The sequence below is a fragment of the Camelus ferus genome, chromosome 15 (genome assembly GCF_009834535.1).
Source record: "Camelus ferus isolate YT-003-E chromosome 15, BCGSAC_Cfer_1.0, whole genome shotgun sequence".
Taxonomy (NCBI): Eukaryota; Metazoa; Chordata; class Mammalia; order Artiodactyla; family Camelidae; genus Camelus; species Camelus ferus.
In genome coordinates this window covers 47,359,211-47,378,384 of record NC_045710.1, presented here as the reverse complement: position 1 = coordinate 47,378,384, position 19,174 = coordinate 47,359,211, and the positions used below count along the sequence as shown (strand labels likewise).

At 46.6% G+C, this 19,174-nt stretch overlaps 1 protein-coding gene across 3 annotated transcripts in view; it reads left to right on the top strand.

The window, feature by feature from the left end:
• SPRED2 (sprouty related EVH1 domain containing 2) overlaps positions 1 to 19,174 on the top strand; it is a 112,444-nt gene that overhangs the window by 12,931 nt on the left and 80,339 nt on the right. The window contains exon 2 of one of the 3 annotated variants that reach the window (XM_032497697.1): positions 892 to 1,011. The exons of the other annotated variants lie outside the window; for them this stretch is intronic. The gene's annotated coding sequence lies outside the window, so the exon portion shown is untranslated. The remainder of the gene's footprint in view (positions 1 to 891; positions 1,012 to 19,174) is intronic. 3 annotated transcript variants of the gene reach the window in all.

The window sequence follows — 19,174 nt, the reverse complement described above, 5'->3', positions numbered from 1 at the left end:
TGGGGAAGAGACTGGAATAAGAGTCGGGAAGTGGCTTTCCACCTGAGGCAGCATTGCTCGGAAAGCCAAGAACAGCCCAGAGGACTGAAGGAAGGAGAGACCCTTTGTTCCCCCCCTTAAAAAGAGGTGCTAAAAATACCAATGCCTGTGATGGTAATAACTCCAACAAGAAGGCAGATGGAACAGGAAATCTGAACGAGCTGACTGCAGACCCTCTCCGGTTGTACCTGCATTCGCCTGTTGTATTTTTCTTTCAGAGGAAGGTGATCAGAGACTTAAGGTCCCTTGCCAGCATTTAGATACCTCCCTCTGAAGTCTTGAACTAATGCCATCACCCAGCAGTTGCCCAAAAGTGGCTGGGGACACATAACCACTCCGAGTGTTGTTCATGAACCAAATATGCCCATAATGTCACCCATATGTATGTATTACTCTCTTTCAATGTATGTAGCTACATTTATAGAATAATAAAATGCAACCTCAATAAAATATGACTGAATTCACTGTGGATGTTTGTCGTGTTTTTCTCAACTCAGTTATTAAAAAATATAGTTGTAATCCCTGGGGAGGGAGACTAGTCCTTGAATTTTCTGCCTTTGAGTACTTTTAGAAAGTTGGAAATCATAGCTGTGACCCTCATTCTGGTGTAAGGACGTAAGTGTGGTCATTCTGTAGGGGATGCATGCTCTGGGGTGGACTGGGTGGAGGGTCTGAAGGAAAGCAGAGGACATTGGTTGGAGGTGGATGGGGTGGGGGGGTTGAAAATGAGTCAGGACATCCCCCCTGCTGCCCCCCACCAGACTTAGCACAAAGTTGGGTCTTCTTACAGGAGGGGGGCCTGGGGGAGTGCATCTTATGTCTTCCAGCTCTCCCCCCTTTCCCCTCTTGCAGTCAGCATTTATCGAACACCTGTGCTGTGTTGTATTGTGGAAAAGAGGATACACCCACCACTAGAAGCTCTTGAATGGATACCGAGTAGCAGAGAAGACGGGTGCCCAGCTGCCATGTGCAGTAAGTTCTGGGAGTCAGGACACTTAGATTTCCATCACTTCTTTGCCACTAACGTGCTCTCTGACCTTTGGCAAGATGTCGAGCTGCTTCCCTGGACTTGGCTTTCTCATCTCTGAAATAAAGGGACTGAAAAATATCATAATATTGAAGAACTCATGTTCCAAATTTTGCAAGGAGAGTTCTTATTTAAAAAAAAGAAAGCTTTTATTCTAATTTATAATATTCTATTTTAAAATAGGGAGAAAGAAGAAATTAAAATACCTCTTGGCTGCATTAGCCAGGGGAGAGTTCACTTTCAACCAGGTGGGACTTGGGTTTTAGAGGACTCAGATGAAGATGGTGGTGAGGATGGTGGGGAGAGGGGCAGGTGAGGCAAGTTGGAGAGGAGGCATCTTGTGTCCAAAGGTTTCTTCCACAGACAAGGAAGCTCCACCTCTGGATTTATGCTGGGAGAGCTCGGAAAAAGAGCTGGTCCAGTCAGGTGAGGCTAAATTTGGGTGGTTATTACATGCCAAGCTAACAAAGTGGGTACTTGGACTTGTTTTTTAGGTAGAATGGAGCTGTTTAAAGTTTTGAAGCAGAGAAATGATTAAAGTGATGTATCGGTAAATGCAAACTAGTTAGAGGATGCAGGCTAGGCTGGAGTCAGGGAGGCCACAAGTAATTGTGGTTCCTCCGTATCTGGGCAGGGCTTTCCTTCTGGCTTTAATGAAAGGCAGTAGGCACTGCTGTAGGAACCCTTGTCTCAAAAAGGTTGTCCTTAAGTTTATTGGAAGATAGTCAAATGGGGATGTGAAATTCGAAACAAAATGAATCAACTTACTTCGTAGATCAAACTTACAGGCTGGTAACAAACCGAGTGAGGGGTTTTGTTTTCGTTTGTTTTTAGCATCGTTTCTTCTGCAGGAACATGGCACCGCTCAGCTGAAATTGCTCTTGTGAAGTGGAGAATTCTTTGCCCTTTCTCATTGAAGTAAAATGGTTGCAACTTGACCATAAAATTGTAGAACTGGAGAGGATCTTAGGAAAATGCCAACTCCCTTCTTTTCCAGAAAAACTGCGATCCAGAGAGCTCAAGTGACAAACCCAGGGTCACACAGCTAGTTGGTGGCTTGGGATTTGTAAGCAGGCAGATGTCATCTGGCCTTGATTCCAGACCTGTTTTGGGTGCTCTGTTAAACATTACGACAGTTGCTACCTTGGAGTTGTTGAACCCTCAGGAGACAGGAAAAAGATGGTGGGAACCTGTTTGGTTCAGATAAATGTAGCCCATGTTGACAGGGAACCTTCAACACTGAACAGATTGCCAGCCTTGGTCAGCCCCTGCACCAGGTTGAGATAGGTGAGCTGTCAGATGCTGTTCCCATGTAGCTTGCCTTTGGGTAACAGACATGGGTCCCCAGGGACAGCTTCCAGGGGTGTGTTTCAGGAACAGGAGGTAGAGGTGGGCCTCCCTCAGCTCTCCATCCTGGGAGAGAAGATGAGCCCTTAGGTGAAAAGCTGAAACACATGTGACCTTCCAAGGTGTTTGCACCTGGGTGCTAGCTAGCAGAAAAGTCTATGAAACATTATCTACGCTTGTCCCTTCTCCCAGCTCCAGCACCGCCCCCCCCCATGTGTTTACTTTTCATCTTAACTGCCAAGGCGGCGTGGTCATAGACAGCAGGAAGTAATATTTGATATGCAGGTTTCAGGGGTGGGGGTGGCGGGCTGGTGGGTGCCGGCATGAGACGGGTGGCGGTTTGGGTGAGAACTGCACGCTTCTAAGCCAGCAGGTGCTGTTACAGCAGAGAGATGGAGGGAATAGTTGACCAGCCAGCCATATGAGTATTTTTTATGGTAGCTTTTTTTGCTTAATTGAAATATCGTTGATTTACAATGTTGTGTTAATTTCTGGCAAACAGCATAGTGATTCGGTTACACACACACACACACACACACACACATACATTCCTTTTCACATTCTTTTTCATTATAGGCCATTACATTTTACGGTAGCTTTTTACTTTAAGGTTTTATAAGGTCGCTGCCCCATAGGTTAACTCCAGATAAAGCTGAAATGATCCTTCATACTGAATCACACAGCGAGGAAATGTGATGGCCATGTAGAAGCAACCCCCAAACCAAGACACACTCTTCCCAAGGGCTTGCCGTCTGGCAGACAGGCTGGGAGGACACACCCCACCTTGACATGGTGGCACTTGGTTCATTTCTTAATCCTGCTTTGAAACTCTCATTCAGGACTCCTCTTGGGATAATAAGATGAATCATACTGCTCGTGTAGGATAGGAAGCGGGTACTTTAAAAAAAATTTCCTTCTTGGCCACAAATGGCAAAATATCCTTCTTTCTTACGGGCGAGTTGTATTCCGTTACATATATATGTTGCTATGTTGCGTCTTCTTTATCCACTCATCTGTTGATGTGCACTTGGGATGCTTCCATATCTTGGCAATTATAAAGAATGTTGCTGTCAGTAGCGGGGGTGTATGTGTCTTATTGAATTAATTCTAATTTTGTGGTTGGCTTTATTCCTTTGATAACTGTAAGTTTAAAAAGCTAAAGCTCTAAACGTTCTTAGAAACAATGAACAGTACATACATGTAAATTTTAAAAGTATGTGCAGTATATTGTGTATATGTATTTACATGCAATATACTATATATGTGCAAACTGTAACCATTCTACCTAACAAAACTGAAAATTTTTTTAAAAACTTTCCTTCTCTTGGGGTTCTGTGCCCCCACTCCACCCGTTTGTTAATCCTCATCAGCTGGGCATCCTTCTTACTCCTAGAGTGAAGGGTCCCTCGTGAGCCTAAAGATTGCATTGTGAAGTTTCAGGCTCCATGTTGCAGCGCTTCTGGATCATCCAAATGGTCAGGGTGGCTTGGTTATAAATGGTTTACCTGCTGATCCCTCCTGCCATATGCCTCTTGTTCCACATGGAGCAATACAACAGTGACCAGGAGAATAGGCCGGTGTGGTCCAGCCTCCACCCCTCCCATGCAGCCTGAGACAGAACCCCCCTCCGTGCCCACCCACCACTGTCCTAACAAAGGCAATTTCTCAGTGTAACAAGAGGCCCAAAGTGGAGCATATCCAGGGTTGGTTTGGGATGCTTTCTGTCTAGGGCACCACACCTGTCCATCTTTCCACTCTTAACCTGTCTCCTCCCTGGACGAACTGCATTAGAATTTCACCCTCACACCCTGGGTCAGTATTTCAAAAGATCCAGGAGATTCTGATGTGTCACAGACTCATCAGGGTTTGAAAGAGGGGAACACCCACCAAATCTAGAGGGCTGTGACCAACCAAGACGGCACTGCCCAAGGAACATTACTCGTTAAAAGACTAACGCCCCTGGGTGGTGGGTGTTAACTGGACTTAACTGTGGTCATCATTTTGCAATATATACAGATAGCAAATCACATACACCTGAAACTAATACAATGTTGTGTGTCAGTGGTAGCGCCAAAGGAAAAAAAAAAGATTCCCTTATCACTACCTGTTAATTTATCCTGAGTCACCTGTCATGTAGAAGGGTGTTCCAAAGGCCACGCACATCCCTGTCAGGGGAGGGGGCTGTTACGCCTTCCCTTCCTGCTCTTTCCTCTTGGTTCCATCTCATTCAAGTTAGGTAGCAAATAATCTCTTAGGGAGGAAGGTACCAAACTGATGTTCCAAGTGAAGCGAGATCACACAAGAAAATAAAAAATATATTCTAATTGTGGACCCAAGAGGTCTTTTATTTAATAAAAAACATTCTAAAGCACACAAAAAAATCGCCTACAGCTGTCTAAAATTATGAATTTTAAAAAATTAACTTTTTAAAAAGGTTTGGCTAAAACTTTAAAAGCCCTAATAATTTTTGTTCAATTTCCTTAGTGATGTACTACACATGCCTCTAGGCTACGAATTTAGCTATTTTCATAGTTAAAGGAGTAAATATAGGAGTTTTTTCTTTTAAATTTTGCCCTCTTTTTTGGGGGGGGTGAAGTGGGGCCAGTTATTTTACAGAAAACAGAAATAGTTCTTGAATTTGATTTTTGACAACACTTTGTTAATGTGGGACCAGAATTTGTTTGAATTTAAAGGAAAACAGAGCTATAGAATCATATGCTTTTACCTAGAAACGAAAATTCATTGACTTAAAACAGATGTCTCTAACAAAAACTGATGCCAGGTTTTAAGATTGTAGCCTGTCACCCAGAAGTGTGGCACCACATGCAGACGTGGGAAAGGCTGAAAAATGCTTCAATATCTTAGGAGAAAACATGAAAGGCACACTTTGAACATGGGACAGTCTTGCACAACGATGTGAATGTCCTTCATGCCACTGAACCATACACTTGGAAATGGTTAAAATGATAAATTTCATGCTGTGTATATTTTGCTACAGCTGAAAAAAAATTTTTTTTTAATGGGATCAGCTCAACTAATGACTTAATAAGAACTCAAAGACTTCATTCTGGAAAAATGGCAGTCTGAACTCAACTCCCAAGGCCAGTGGGTCACAGACACCGCATCTCCTATTTCACATCCTCATTTATAGATCTCCGGCTTCCTGTCAATCTGTGCCTAGTCTCCTGCGCTCCTGCCCCTCCTTCCAAAAAGGCTCCCCTCACAGAAGTTGGAGGCAGATGGACTTTGAGATTAGGCCTTGTATTTCCTAAAGATTCCTGCATTTGATGAGTCTGTGTGTTTCTTTCTAGACTAGAGCATCTTGACAAGGGGATGGAACCTTTGAGAAAGCTCTGAACAGTTGTGCAGGAACTTGGTGGTGGGTTGGGGGGCTGATGGGCCTTTCCCAGACAGGCGGACCAGGGGTGAGGGGAGGCAGCTTTGGGCAGCACGCCTCATCCAGAGCCTCGGTGCATTTCAAGGACTGCAGGAGGGCCCGCTTCAGAGGATGATAATGCAAAAAAAAATGTGCTACTCACACGTGTAAAAACCAAACAAGCCAGTCCGCCCGGCCTCCTTTCCTGTTTGGAGATGAGCAAATTTCTAACCTGGCGGGGGAATGAAGAAATCCCTTAATTCAAACAAACGCATGAGAATGAATGTATGCTGAGGCCATGTCTGTGAGAAAACAGCTTGTCCTTTGAAGATATTAGCCCCTTTTCTTATTGGTAAGACTTGCTGTTTTCCTCTTTAAGTCGTTTTACTGGTAGCACGTGGGTGCCCGCTGCACTGTCGGTGTCTCTGAGGTGGCACGCACCTACAGGGGGGCTATTAGCAACATCTCTAGCTTCCATGAATTTTTCAGTAAAACTAACTCTTAACCTGCAGATACTCATCCTTGGTTGTTGATAATCTCTGCTTATTCATAAACTCACTGTAAATGTAAACCCATGTTTACAGATTTGACAGTTTCTGGCCTGGGGAATACTCAGGTTTGATACTTAATTCGGCAATCTGTGTGTCCAGCGGGAAAAACATGCTGTAACAGGTTGTCCTGATAAGCTCTGGAGAAAGGATTATTCGTGGTCGAAAGCACGTTTGTTCACGTGAAAGTGCACAGCCCCCTACCCAGGATTGTAACACAGCATCTGAAGATCTTAGCAACTCAGGGAGCTGGGAGGTAGGCGTTGTGCTGCCTCCCCGGATGGCCCTGCAGCTCAGACTCTTCCTAGATAAGGGAGCCTTGTGCCTGGTGACTCGGGTACGCGGCCCTGATCCCAGGCGAGTCCCTCTGTGGAAGCACTGTCCTCAGTGACAGCCAGTTCTCGGCTGTGCTGACCGCCCCGCTGGTACACGGAGGCAGTGCCTCTTCTCTTCCGCTGCCCAGATGCCGCCCGGGTCTCCTTATCAGTGCTCAGGTTTAGCCGTGTTTCTTGTAAAACGGGCCCAGAACTGGAGGTGCTTTTCCAGATGCCACAGACTCACAGATGCTGTGGATGCTGGCCTCTCCGTGTAGTCTCGGGTGGGGGGACTGCAGTTAGGGGGGAGGAACAAGGCTGTTCACCTGGAAAATGCGTTCCGCCCTACAGAGTCTGCACCCTTGATTTTCCTTTAATAGATGTGCCGATCACCATCAGCTGCTCTGGGCTTTAGAGGAGTAGATCTCTCTCCCTTTCAGAGGCAGAAAGGAGGCTCTCCTGGTGCCAGCCTGAGTACTCACTGGGCGTCAGTTATTGGCTCTTGGTGTGCTGGGCAGGGTGGGGAAGGGAGTTCCCACCTGCTCCAAAGCATCTCTCCACTTCTGAACGAAGGACTTTAGTCTGGGATGTTCTCCGAGTGGTATTGTTTGGCAGGACTGCAGAAGACCAGGTGAGAAGGTGGGTGAGCTGCTTATACCACTGAAATCATTGATTCTTGAAGCTGGTGCCAGGCCACCTACTCAGAGTCGGTAGTTTGCAGGGCTTGTTAAAATACAGATGTCAGCGGCCCCCCCAGACCTCCTGGATCAACCTCTCTGGGCACATGGCCCAGAGAATCTGTATTATTGACAGGCTCCCCAAGTGATTCCTCTGCCTGGAAGCCAGAGTTTGAGTTCTGTTTCCGAAATTGTAATCATATCCTTGATGTTCGTTTCCTTACATGTCCAACTACTGAGTACTCAGGAGCATTAAAGGCCACCTTTGTGCCTTACCCCAGCCACCCAGTGCTTTTAATAGTTCCTGAGTGTGTGTTTACACAATCTGCATTTTATGAAGTCCATAAAGAGATATTTACCCAACAAGTCACCAGCGCTCCAAAGGTCAGCTTCCCTCGATTTATATGAAAGGCTCTTAACTCAGAGTCAATTAACACCAAGATAGAAGCCAATTAAGGCAAGGAAGTGAGCTGTTCAGGCCGACATTCCATCCCTAACTTTTGTCCCCTGTTGTAGTTTAGTTTTACAAGACCCTTCAAACCAGTTAACTTTGCTTAGCCTGCACATGTGTGGCCTGGCACTAGCACACAGTTAAAGTGCCATTTGACAGGTCATCATGTGAGGAGTGCTGTTTAAAAGCAAGTAATTTAAGTAACTATTAAGTGATGCAGTTTTAGCACTTTTTGCAACTGACCAAATCACCCTTTCCACTGGTGGCAGCTGGGCTATCCCAGGAATGCTGGGAAGAAGGGCAGGGAAACTCAGTCTCCCTTAGTGTTGCTTTCAGAGCCTGCTGGTGGATGAGTCTTGCCTGGGTCCAGAGCTGTGATTTCTCTGTCTGCAGAGAGTAATGCCTGAAAGACTTGCTGGAGGATTAAACGAGATAACCTGGGTTACATGCTCAGCACAGCGCCTGGTACGTGGAAAGCGGTCAATTGAAAAATGGGTGTCAGCTGTAGCTGATGATGATGATGAGAACGTAAAACAGGAAAGCCCTGAGAGAGAGCCAACACTTAGGGTTAGCAGTTGCAGTTTCAGCTTCAGCTGGCAGGTTCTCCACAGTGAAGGCACCCAGAGCAAACAGCCTCAGGTCCCGCTGCAGCGGCCAGAACCCCAGCCAGAGGCCAGCCAGCCGGACGCCCTGCACGGAGACCCGCTCCCCCAGTGAAAGGTATGGAAAAGTCATAGCTGCAGACTCTGTGCCTGACAGCTTTCAGCCTAGCTTCTCACCTGTAAAAGTCTCTTCCTTAGTAGCAGAAAGCTAGGTCCTCTTTTGGTTTGATTTGGGAACCATTTTTATCTCTCGAGGTTAAGAACTAGGATGGGGAGTACAAGTAGCAAGAGAAAGGAAAGTGCCTGAGAAGAAGGTATGATGAAATGCCATGACCATGCTGGAGATTGCGGCGTGGCAGGGAAGAGAGACAGCCTGGCTAGGATGCGTGCAAGTTCTTTGGCGTCTGCATGTGAAATTATACTTTTTTTGATTAAGAATTTTTTAAATAATGGCAAACTTTGTTGGCATAAATCACAGAAATTGAAATGGGGGAAAGCCAGGTTATAAGTTTACAGAAGAAAAAACAAGAAAAAAAAATGAAATCATCAAATAACCACTGACCCAGAGGATAGACCTCTGAAACCCATGCCCTCTAGGAGAGGGACCTGGGGCGGGTCAATGTAAACAGAGCAGTAAGGCCTATGGGTAGGAATGGAGACATCAGACCTGGGGGGGGGGGGGGGTGCCTGGCTGACCTTCCCAGACCCCGGCTGCTCCCAGCCCTGCCACCAAGGAGGGACCCTCTTCAGGACCATAGCATACTCAGCTTCTGCTGTATCTGGAACCAGAGCCCTGCCTGTTTCATCCTTGGGGGAGAGCACTCTGGGAGCTTCCTGCTGTCTCAGCAGGATCCTGTCTCTGTGCCCAGAATCTTATCAGGCCCCCTTGCAACAACCTGGGCTCTTTCCCCCCAGGCCTCCAGTCTCCAGGGAGGGCAGGAAACTTGGGGACATAATGCACCCAGTGGAATCAACGAGGCTAATGGTGAAAATCAGATACTAGCTTCCTGAGAAGGCAGAAGAAAGAGCTCCAGAGAGGCAGTGAGGAGGCTGAGAATGTTCTCTTTGTTGCCAGAAAGTTCAAAGGGAAGCGGACACTCCTAATGGCTTACTTGGGAAGCAGTGCCCCCAAAATGTACTTCCCCCTTCTCCTCCCTCAGAAACAGAATGGATGAGGTTCGGAATTCTGGGCCCCAAAGAGCAAGACACCCTTAAGGCCAATTTCAGTGAAGAGTTTGCGGGCCTGGGCAGTAAGGGTTTTTTCGGAATACAGCAGTTTATAAAAACAGTCCAGGTGAGCTGTGAAGTTAAAGCAGGGGAGTCACACAGCTGCTCCCAGTTTACCTGCTTGTGCTAAGAAAAAATACAATACCGATTGCTTCCCCACCCCAAGCCCTCAGTACAAGGCAAACCCCATATACCACAGCCACCGTCACCCACAGGACCAGTGGCGGTGCACACTGGGGTAGAGTACAAAAAGAAACATCTTTTAAAATCTTCAAAATCATTTTTGTATAGAGAGGTAAAAGCAACTCAGACGATATGAATTCAAACCTCAGTGTAGAAATCTATCAAAGTTGGTACCGTGTCCAGGCACGGGGTGAAAGTCCCGCCCGCACGCCGTCCCCCGGGGACGGAGGGAGTGACTATAAAATATTACTGCTGGAGAGCGGCCTTTCTCAGCAGCACCAGAGCAGGTATGGGGGGTGGGGGCAGTCGCCCAGGCCTGGCGAGGCTGGAAGGGCAGGAGCACAAGGAACCTTCTGTGGCCCCTGGGCCCTCCCACCCTTGGATGGATGGATGGATGGATGGATGAATGCTGGCCGTCTGGAGGGAGCTTAGTCCCCCAGTACTCTCAGAACAAGGGGAATTAGGTTGAGGGGGGAGGATACATTTGACCCTGCCTGCCCTCCCCGCTGGCTCCACTGCTGAAACATGAGGAAGGGATGGCTCCAGGGTAGGGTGCTGTCCTGGCCAGGTGGGTTGGTGGGGACACGCGCAGGGTGGGGTGGGGCCCTCCAGCCTCTGCTTATGGGGAGGGTGAAGAGCTGGCAGCCTGGGGAGAGCAGCAGGAGGAGGAAGGAGGCCCAGAGGCTCTGGCAGCCGGTGAGAAAAACAGGCGGGACCCCTCGGGGTCCTCGTGCCATCCTGCACCAGCCAAGGATGTGGTTCCAGTTTCGGTCGCATTTGCCCCTCCACCCCCGGGCCTCTGGGTCACGTAGCAGTTGGGAGGCTGGGCCGGGGAGGAGGGTGCAGAGGAAGGGAGGGGGGCGCCTAGCAGAAGAGCTTCAGGAAGCAGTTCTCACAGTAAGGCTTGTCGTTCTGCTCCTTGAAGGTGCCCTTGTTGAGCTGCTTGAGGCAGAAGGCACCGATTAAGAATTATCCTTAAAGTCTTCATCAAGAAACAAAATTCTTGTTACTAGAGGTGAGTCTGTCAAAGTGGGTTTATTCTTTTGAAAATAGTATATAGCATGTAAATTGCTAAGAGCTACGTTATTGTAGGAAGGCAGTAGGGCTTCTTGGTAAAGACTGCAGGATTTAAACACATACAACACGAGCCACATGAGTAATTCTAAATGTTCTGGTAGCAGTGTTTAAAGTAAAGAGAAAACAGGTGAGATTTATGTCAGTAGATTTTATGTAATTCAGTGTATCTAAAAATGATCATTTCAACATGTAATTGTTATTAAAAACTATTAATGAGTGATTTTGCACTTTTGGTACTAAACCTTCGAAAGGCAGTTTATTTTACACTCGTGGCACATCTCATTTGGGCCAACTGTGTTTCAGGTGTTCAGTAGCCACAGGTGCCTCCTGTATCAGACAGCAGCACCTCTAGAGTAAGGCAGACGTGGTGTCGACGCCTCTCTGCTGCTTATTGGCCATGTGACTAGGGGTAAATCACCTGAACTGTTCAAAACCTCAGTTGTAAAAGAGGGACATAGCATCTACTTTTCTGAGCTGTTGTGATTATTAAGTCAGATGTTGTGTGTACATAAAAAGTCTGGGTCTGTGAAGAGGTGCTCTGTAATTGGCATCCATGATTTTGAGATACCCACTGTTAATTGCATAGGGTGTGGATTAAAGGATGCAGGTTATGGTGAAAGCCAGTATTAGAGCAATATTTATGTGCTGAAGGAGAACTCCAGAAAACCTGGCAGATTCCTGGGACTGGAGACTGGGATTTTGTACACAAGCCTTGAAACAGGGCCCTGGGTCTGGCTGAGCAACTTGCCTGGAGCTCTACCACCAGTTCAGAGAAGGTGGTTTTCGGAGGAATCACTGTGGCAGCCTTAAGATTGTCTCTGCCTCAGATGCAGGGCAGCTGGCTTCAAATTTGGACCTTGTCCCTTGTATTGCATATTTACCTTCCCAAACTTTGGCTTTGTCGTCTGTCAAATGGGACTAATCTTTTGAGACTTCTGAGGATTCATTTGGACCCAGCACATGAAGGTCCCTGCTGCAGCGTCCATCACGTTTGAGCCAGGTGAGTGTTTTCTGGCAAATGAAAAGCAGTTTCAACTTAAGAGTCTTGTTGAGGGGGCTTGAGACGTAGACAGAAGGAATGATTATGCCCTTCTGATAAGAGCTTGAAAGATGGAACCAGCCAGAGAGGAGAGGGGCTGGTTCTTTCAACTGAGCTGAAAACAAACTGATAAATCCTGTCTAAGCTACGTAAATGAGTGCAGGGGATCTCTAGCCACTCGCCCATTTGGTTCATTGAGTACTAGGGTTCTCCTAGACTCTGCCAAGGATCTCTGACCCTGCAGGGTGCCAGAGGGGACGCTGCAAAAGAGATAGGAGAGAGGAGGGAAGGGGGCATGGCCTGGGTTGGTGGCTTGTTGGGGAGTACACATCCCCTCCTTGGGCCATGTCACATTTTGATAACATTCCTTTTTTTCTATCCTTTTAGTCCCTTGTCTTCCTTACCCAACTTTCAATATTTTTATTGTTTGTTCTGGAGAGTAAAATTATTACTAGGGCATCACACCTTTGTGTGTTAGTAATAGTATTTTTAAGACACTCCCAAGAGTCAGAGGGAGAACTGTCCTCAGGATGGAGTTCTGGGGAGTCACCTGTGCTCCCAAGGTGAAGCTTGAAGCTTGAGCAGGTACCGCGTCTTCACAGGTTGAAGAACAACGCAATCTAGCCAGAGAGTAAATAAATACAAGTTGATCTTTTGATTTAAGCAAAGCAGGCACAAATCTAGATTTGCCAAGCACGTGAACTTGGGTGTGTGTGTGACAGTCAGTGCACAAAAAGTGAACTCAGGTGTGTGTGACAGTGCACAAAAAGACGCAGCATAAAATTGCCTGAAATGAACGGCAGCAGCCCCCCGCCCCCCAGCCCCACCTCTAGCAGAGAGAAACTTTGCATGCTGGCACCTACGTCTTTGATTTACCAGCTTTTCTCCTGCCCCTGTGGCCACGCTACAACAGATTCGAGCCCCCTTGTGCGGACAATTGATGAGGACAATTTAAATGTCTCTAAAGGTTGCCATCTGATGGGTTTTCCTGCATATTACAGCGTTTTCCTTGAATTCGGACATAGGTATTAATCATCCTCCTCGCCCCGCCCACCACACACACGTGTAGCCATCTCAAATTCTTGTTAAGAAGTCATTGTGATTTGGGAGTTTTTCATTGTTAGTTTGCATTAGCTATAAGGTCAGAGACTCCGTCGTGGGACGATTAGCCATGAATAAAGGAGCTGAATGTCCCATTTGAGAAAGATGAAACTTTCCAGTGCCCCAAGTAGTGTCCAGTGACTTGGACCAGAAGAAGCTCACGTGAACGGTGAGGGGTGGCTGGGTGGAGGGCCCGGCCTCACTCGTGGCTCTGAGCTCCTGAGACAGGTGGATTTTATCTTTAAGGAAGTGGCAGCTCCCTTTATCAGGCCTTTCTGGTGGAACAGGTTCCCTCCCAGCAAAGGAGAACCGGATGTTAACTCTTTCCGGCCTGTCTCAGCCCTGCAGCAAGAAGGGCTGATCTGTCAAAGCAGAAGGAAAGTGAAATAATAACACCCCTCCTGAAGTGTGTGTTGCCACCTGCCCCGCCCTTCCCCCCCCCGAAAATAAATCCCCCCCAAGAGATAACAAGTCAGGACATCTCAGGTGTGGTGCCCGGATGGTGTAGTGACCGACTTCATTTCCACAACCAGTTAGCCCCTTGTCTCTCTAAAAAGCTCCTTGAAATCCTTGGGCAACTTTGGGTGCATGGAAGCGAGTGGGTAAAACATGGGTCGCACCTTGCAAAACTAGGCTCTTTGATTTGGGGGAGGGTAAGGGGGTGGGCACTGGTGGTGCTTTCTGGGTTTTTAACATTTTGATTCATTATTCTTGACCGCTACAAAGAGTGAATTAGAATGACGGGGTTGGAGGATTTGGAAAGTTGCTGGGTGTAGGAAGAGGATTAGGAAACCTGCTTTCTTGGGTTTCCTTTTGGGGCCCAGGCTGCGGAATTTACTGCCTCCGGGATGGTGTCTGTGGCTCTGGATTTTGCCCAGGCTCTGGAGGGCTGGCCACCTCCAACCTCAGGGCAGCATTATCAGCTCCAAAGAGTGGCCATCAACATGATTGAGGCCAGAAGCACCACTGAACAGAGGAGGACACTGAGGCCTGGGGGGGTTGAGCCCTAGGTCCCACAGCAGGGTGGTGGGGGAGGCTGCTTGGCTGGGTGGTTTTCTCTCCCCACTGGGATCATCCAAATATGTGCCAGGAAGAAAGGGTGTGTGTCTGGGGTTGTGGCGGGGGGGGGGGGGGGCGGTGCTGCACATTGCAGGGGGTCAGCTTGGAGAGTTAGTTTTAATTTGCAGAAAGTGCCTGCAGGAAAGTGGGGACAGTCCCTCGGAAGAGAGGCCCCGGGTCTGCAGACCGGAGGGCTCTCAGTAGGAGGAGGAGGGCAGATGAGTCTGAGGGCTGGTGGAGGAGCTCAGATGTAGCTGCTTAAATTAGTTCAAAGTGAGAAATGTAATTACTATCCTTGCTCAGACCAAATGTCTGAACATTGTTATAAAATGAGGTGTAATCACAGAAAAGACCTGCAGCGCTGCACTCCTCCCACAAAACAGCCTTTGTGTGCTGGGGAGCCCCGCAGTGCTGATGCGTCTTCTGGGGGTGCTGAAGGCCCATTAAGTTCAGGTGCGTGTATTGGACTTAATTGGGGGAGCCTACCTCCTGCTCATTTGGACAACCCGTCCCAGCTACTTGGCATCTGTAACAAATTTGCGATAAAGGGGAAAAAAATCACTGTTGGACATCTCAGCTAGGAATATTTGGCGTCAGAATAAAAGAAGAACTAAGCCAGAGGGAAAACCGAGGGTGATTATGGCCCTGGCCCTTGTTAACTGCTATTTGAGTGATAAAAGGAAAGATGAAAAGGATATTTCAGGAACTCCCTGGAAAACAACTCCCTCTATCGATATTTTTATGTCGATTCTGTACTTTGCTCCACCAAGTGGAAAAGTGCCCTCAGAAGGCAGACCGAGTCCTGATTGTGCCATTTGTTTGTCAGCTGACCAAGGGCAGTTACATAAACTGTAAGCCTTAGTTTTCTCTCCTGGAAAATGGGCTCCTGTAGGTGAATGAGAACACCTGGCACAGAAGCTAGCACGCGGCAAAGCATGTTAGCACGCAGCCGTCATCATCACCATCATTGTTTCTAACCACGTTCTATAACATCGTGTACCTACTGCACCAAAGAGCCACCAGACGGGAGGGAAATGAATGAAAGGCCTGTTGGGGAGTGGTGCCTGGGGCTAAGTGAGGTCTGTCCAAGAAAGGTTTCCTGGGCCAGTCGTTGGGGAGGGAGGGTTGCGTTTGGTTGGCCGAAGGGAGAGGGTGATGTCCAGGCCCGGGGATGTGTGCACAGGACGACTGCACTTGTAAGAAACAGACACGTGCTTTTTGTAGACCTACAGCCTGTACCCTTCACTCAGTGGCTTCTCCGGGATCTTGTGGCCCACTCTTGTTGGGGGGTGGTCTGCTGACTCCAGCTCCCAGAGACCCCAGGTCTGCTCTGCGCACAGTGGGGTTTAGTTCCAGGAGGGCAGGGCGTTTGTCTGTTTTGTTCACTGCTGTGTTCAGTGCCTGGTAGAAGAGGAGCTCAAGCAGTATCTGCTGAATGAATGAATGGGGTCCAGTAGGAATGAGTATCGATGTTAAATTACACGTGCTCCCCGAGAAAACTCCCCAAGAAAACTGCCACAACTGAGACTGTTTAGCTGTCTAATAAAGAGAAGAGAAACTTTTGAAACAACTTGGTTTGGTTACAGACAAGCAGTCTATACTTGTGCTCACCTAGTTCCCACGCAGTTCCTTAATGTATTTAACACATGTGATTAACTTTGTGAGTATACGTGACTACAGATTTTAACTTTATTTTATACAGCTGCCTGCCTGCACACAATCCTGAGAACAATTAATGGGAACATTATTAGCATGAACATTCCCTTTTTGAAAACTGATTATACTGCTGCTTCTGGAACAAAGTAATTTTTTTTTTTAATTTTTGTTTTTTGGTGGGGGGGTAATTAGGTCTCTTTATTTAGTTTTAGAGGAGGTACTGGGGATTGAACCCAGGACCTTGTGCATGCTAAGCATATGCTCTACCACTTGAGCTACACCTTCCCCCTGGAACAAAGTATTTAAATATTATTTTCACCTGATTATCCCTCTGACCTGCATGGTTCAAGCAAGTGCCCTGAGGTCCAAGCCTCCTAGACCAGGTCTTCAATGTGCATGTGAGTCACCCTGGGGAGTCTTGCTGAGCCCAAGTTCCCATTCAGAAGGGCTGGCGGAGGGGCTGAGAGCGTGCATTTCTGTTATGTTTTCCTGATGCTGCTGTTGGCTGCTTTTTGGATCACACTTTGAACAGCACAGCTTTAATCTGTCTTTAGTTTTGTTCCTTTTTTTTTTTTTTTTGAGGTTTTTCTTTGTATCCTAAAGATATATGGTATATCATTCTGAACGTTGGCTTTTTTATACTTAATCCTTCCTGGAAATAGTCGTTTCCCTAGCAGGGCCGTTGTTTGATTTGTACACACCTGACACAGTACTGCCTAGTAGAGCCACTCCTTGAAGCTTGGACATTTTGGGATTCACTGTGGGCCTTGAGTGAAGTCTGATGCTTTATATTTGGCTTTTGGGAATGTCTTTGGGATTTGGGATGTAAATCAAACGTTACTGGGTTCAGTGTTGGCTAAAGTAAGGATTGCACCAATAAATTCTTTGGCAGTAGTGTAAAATGCCCCGAACATGGTAGATTCATTTCTGTTTCTCAGTTTGACCAAATGTGCTCATCAACTCTTTTTTGATTAATGCTGAAGCAAACTTTCTGCCATCTTGCAAAGTGAAAACCTTAATTACGATTCTTTGCATGTCTGTACCATGCCTGTTGGTCTTAATAATTTCTGAATTGTCAGAATTTCTTCAGATGCAGCTGCTTTGTGGAATTGCATGGCTTTTATTCAGGCAGTAATACAAGTGTGCACTTAACGTCTACTTTGTCTTAAGATGCTGTGATGGCATACTGAACGCTGATGAGAATTACCGTGTGTTTCCTGAAGCCTCACCTTGTTAAGGGTTAGAGCACTCCAGGGGCTCAAACTGCCTGCTTCTCCTCTCTCTGCAGGCTTGCCTGGGTGGCATCTCATCCCATGGCTTTATGTACTAGTCTGTGTGCAGATGACTCACAGGTTGACTTCTCCAGGCTCGCCATTCCCAGAACTCCAGATTGGTATCAGTATCACCACGTGGACGTCTACCATGCATCTGAACTTAAATGTCCAAAACAGAACTTCTGATCCCCTAAAGGTGGGCAGCTCACTCACTCAGCCTTCCCTGTCCTGACAGATGGCACCGCCATTCACTCAGTGGTCCAGGTCCCAAATCTATGGTACCTTTGATCCTACTTTTCTTCACTGCCTGTCCGTATCTAATTCATCAGCAAGGTTATCTGCTTTTCCTCCAGGACAAGAGGAAATTGTCTTCTCTTTGCAGTGACCTCCGTTGGCCAGGCTTCCACAGTCTCTCACCTGAAGCATTGCTGTAGCCCTCTGGCACCCTGCCCCACTCTTGCCCCTGTATAATACATTTTCTGCAGAATAGCCAAATAATCTTTATTGAAACTGCATTACTTCATGTCTTTCCTTGCCTAAAACTTGTAGCAATTTCCCACTGGGAACCCTTGACCTGGTTTACCCATCCTTAGGCTTCTTGCTTCAGTCTGTATCACACATTATCCTCATCTGGTACCATTCTCCTGTGAGCCAGGCAAGCTCTTTCTTGTCCCAGGATCTTTGTATTGGCCATTCTCTCTGACTAATATACTGTTCCTCCTCTTCCCATCACTAGCTCCTTCTTGATAATTGTATCTGAGTTTAAATGTCAGCCCTTCTGGAATGCCTTCCCCGACCCTCTTTTACATCACCCAACTTTAAATCTGTGTAGGATGTACCACTGTCTGTTGATTTATATGTTCATGGCCAGTCTCCCTGTATGTGAGCAGGAACCACATTTATCTTTTCTCTAGTGTATGCTGGTGCCGCCTAGAAAGTACCTGAACACAGTAGAATCTTAAGTATTTGTTGAATAAGTGAATGACTTTATCTGGGATGCAAAGAACTTGAGAGTTCTACTAGCAGGTGGTATTTATTCACAACTGTTTGGGCAAAAAGTGGAATACAAAATAAACATATTATTCCTAAAGTTTTTTTTTTTTTTTTTGGCTTTGTTTTGTTGTATTCTAAAGAAGCAATTTCCACTGTATATCAGAAGGTGAGGTACTCCTAGTGGTATTCGAGTTCCTATGAAACCCATGTGCCTTTAGAATTACCTATGAAAAATGAACAGATGATTGTGTGTTTTAATATTCTGATTGCTTTACCATTTCTAACCTGTGAGCAGTCTAAATTTAGCATTTATTTAATTAAACTATTGACCTACTATTATTGGCAAATATTTCTTGAGTTCTCACTGCTTATAAGTTTGTATACTTGATGCTAGAAGGAAAAAAGTGTTACGAGACATAGTGACTGACCTTGTAATTCTGTTTGTAAACATTCTGTCCTTGACTTCTGGTTAAACATAGTAAACTGAACAAGTGTATATATCTCGATTTCCTCCCAAAACTCTAATAAAATGACAGTAAGGAATGAAAACAGTATGAACCCCAAAACCTCCAGAGAGAGATCAACCCAATTTTGCAAGATGGAATGCCAGTGTGTGAATGCTGACTTAGCAGAGAAAGCCGGAACCCAGCTGTCTGCTGGGTGGGTGGTACAAAGTTGAGGGTGGGATAGACGCTGGTGTTTGCTACAGAATTCTAAAGGCTAGGATTCCAGATGCAGTGCTGAACCAAAAACGGAGTGAAGGAACATTCCATCAGAGCAGGGGAGAAAGAAAGAGAACACCACGAAATCTGGGAATCCAACACAGAACAGAAAGGACGGGAAGAAGCTGCAGCTATGCAGCCACATATTTAGAGCCCGAGAACAGCCAGTCCAGATGCGGGGGATGCAGGATGGACGGTCCCAGAAGGGATGGCACTCAGAGCAAAAATGCTTTTGGTCCTATTGAGAGCATGTGTTTCAGCTCTGGCCCAGTTTGTAGATGACATAGTAATTGACACACCGAAAAGTAAGCAAACATTTTTAAAAGAAGGCCTTTTTGGGGTAGGGTATAGCTCAGTAGTAGAACACATACACAAGGTCCTGGGTTCAAACCCCAGTACCTCCATCAAAATAAATAAATAACCTAATTCCCTCCCCCAAAATAGATAAAAAATTTTTAAATA